This window comes from Triticum dicoccoides, chromosome 5B, assembly GCF_002162155.2.
Source record: "Triticum dicoccoides isolate Atlit2015 ecotype Zavitan chromosome 5B, WEW_v2.0, whole genome shotgun sequence".
Taxonomy (NCBI): domain Eukaryota; kingdom Viridiplantae; phylum Streptophyta; class Magnoliopsida; order Poales; family Poaceae; genus Triticum; species Triticum dicoccoides.
The window spans coordinates 274,235,498-274,238,457 of NC_041389.1; positions in this window are offsets into that span (position 1 = coordinate 274,235,498).

Consider the following 2,960-nt stretch of genomic DNA (forward strand, 5'->3'; position numbering starts at 1 on the left):
CTATGGAAGATATCGGCCTGTTGTCAAGGCGCCAGGGAGGCCTGGGCCATGGTCAACACGCGGTACAAGAAGGCGGATCCGAACCACATGGCCGAGGTCGGACCTATGGGGCCTGATGGGAAGGAGATCCCTGTGAGCTTAGTGTACGGCCAAGTAGAATTGGCCGCTAAGTATTCCCAACGGGACTGTAAATTAGACAGCCTGTTTGATGGGATTGAAGAGGAGTACAGTCATTCAATGTGACAATGTATTTTTTAAAATGACATGTATAATGCCTTCTAACCGGATTGTAGATCGTTTGTCTTTGCGGACCTTTTCGCTTCAACCTCGGGACCCTAGAGTCCGGAGTGTGTCCGAATACCCTCACGGTTATGAAAAAACCGGGGCATGCATGGAGACCAGGCGTAGGGGTCATTAGTGCTTTATTAGACAAGTGCCCAACTAGTTATGTTATATTACATGGTTAGTAAGAAACATCTTCTAGGGAGAATAGTTCCGTTAGGGGTTCCTTTCCCTGGGAGGCATGCCCTAAAGTGCATGTCCGGACTGCGAAAAGAGCAGAAAAGCATCTGGGGGCAGATAAATGAATAAATAAGGAATCATCTTTCAAGTCACCGACCGAATATTCCCTTAAGAACGCTAGCTTTCGGCTTCACCCAGTCTGAGGTACACATCCGGCTGACCCGGCAGTAACAATCGCAGAGGTGCTCCCTTTACCTCCTAGCCGAACAATCGGGAACGTAGGGGTAAGCACAGGAGCCAGGCAACCCAGCTTGGCCAAAATTTAAGTCATATCGATGCATATAATGTTGAATAAAAGGTACATGCGGAAGTTTGACACATGTGTTGGGCATAAAGCCCGTATAAATAAGCTTCTGTTAAAGAAGCCCCCAGGTATAATGAGTGCGAGTGGCACGTCAAGCGTGTGCGAACAATGCGCAGATCAGCCCTCAAAGGCTTTATGAAAAGGTGGGGAGAAAAGAGAGAAACAAAAGACAACTGAAGTATAAAATGTGGACGGAGGAAGGAGACGAACTCTGAGTCCGGCGCTAGGCGTAGAATCTTCGGAGGCGGGCTGCGTTCCATGGGTTCGGCTCGAGTCGGTTGTCCGATGCGTTTCACAGACGGTATACTCTGCCGGTCAAGACTTGGTCAATGATGAAGGGACCTTCCCATTTGGGCTTGAGTTTGTCCTTTTTCTTGTCCGGCAGGCATAGAACTAGTTCGCCAACATTGTAAGTTTTATCCCGTACTTCTCTGCTTTGATATCTTCGAGCCTGCTGCTGATAGAATGTGGAACGAGCCTTTGCCACGTCGTGCTCCTCCTCCAATGCGTCCAAGCTGTCCTGCCGATCCAACTCGGCTTCTCTTTCTTCGTACATGCGCACTCGAGGTGAGTCATGAATTATATCGCAGGGCAAAACTGCCTCTGCGCCGTATACCATAAAGAATGGTGTGAATCTGGTAGTACGGTTTGGCGTGGTCCGCAGCCCCCAGAGTACGGAGTCGAGCTCCTCTACCCAGTGCGTGTTAGATTCCGTAAGGGACCGCACTAATCTGGGTTTGATGCCGCTCATGATTAGACCATTTTCTCGTTCAACTTGACCGTTGGTTTGAGGGTGATAGACTAAAGCGTAGTCGAGCTTAATGCCCATATTTTTGCACCAGAGTTTAACTTCGTCGGCCGTGAAGTTCGTGCCGTTATCGGTGATGATGCTGTGGGGGACACCATAATGGTGTACTACCCCGGATATGAAGTCTATCACAGGTCCGGATTCGGCCGTTTTAACTAGCTTGGCCTCTATCCATTTGGTGAATTTGTCCACCATGACCAATAGGTATTTTTGCTTGTGGGTTCCCCCTTTAAGGGGTCCAACCATGTCAAGCCCCCAGACCGTGAACGACCAGGTGATGGGTATAGTTTTGAGGGCGATGGGTGGCATGTGGCTCTGATTAGCAAAGAGCTGACAACCGATGCATCGTTGGACTATGTCCTGAGCATCTGCCCGGGCCATCGGCCAATAAAATCCTGTACGGAAGGCCTTACCTACAAGGGCCCGGGCTGCAGCGTGATGTCCGCCTAGTCCGGCGTGAATTTCAGCCAGAAGATTTCGCCCTTCCTCTTCGGAGATGCACCTTTGAAGGACTCCGGTTGTGCTTTTCTTATAAAGTTCTCCCTCATGGACCTTGTAGGCTTTAGATTGCTGAACTATGCAGCGGGCCTCCTTTTGATCTTCGGGAAGTTCCTGCCTAATTAAGTAGGCTAGGAATGGTTCCGTCCACGGGGCAATGACTGCCATTATTTCATGGGCTGAAGGTGTTATGTCATTGGCTGAGCCACCGGTTGTGTTAGAATGTTCGGTGTTGGGCGGTGCGGTTGGTTCCGGATTGTCGTTTCTGGACTCCTCTTCCCATACTACGGATGGCTTAAATAGCCACTCCAGGAAGATGTTTGGAGGGACGGCGTCGCACTTTGCGCCGATGCGTGCCAACACGTCGGCCGCCTGGTTATTATCCCGGGCTACATGGTGGAATTCGAGTCCTTCGAACCGAGCTGACATTTTTAAGACGGCGTTACGGTAGGCTGCCATTTTCGGATCTTTGGCATCAAAGTCTCCATTTACTTGTGATATTGCGAGGTTTGAATCCCTGCGGACCTCGAGGCGTTGAATGCCCATGGAGATTGCCACCCGGAGACCATGTAGAAGGGCCTCGTATTCGGCTGCATTGTTGGAGTCCGTGTACATTATTTGAAGTATGTATTGGACTGTGTCTCCGGTTGGGGACGTCAAAATGACGCCAGCCCCCAAGCCGGCCAACATTTTAGAGCCGTCGAAATGCATCATCCAATTGGAGTATGCGCCGTACTCTTTAGGGAGTTCGGCTTCGGTCCATTCAGCGATGAAGTCAGCCAAGACTTGCGACTTTATAGCTCGCCGTGGTTTGTAGGTTATGTCGAA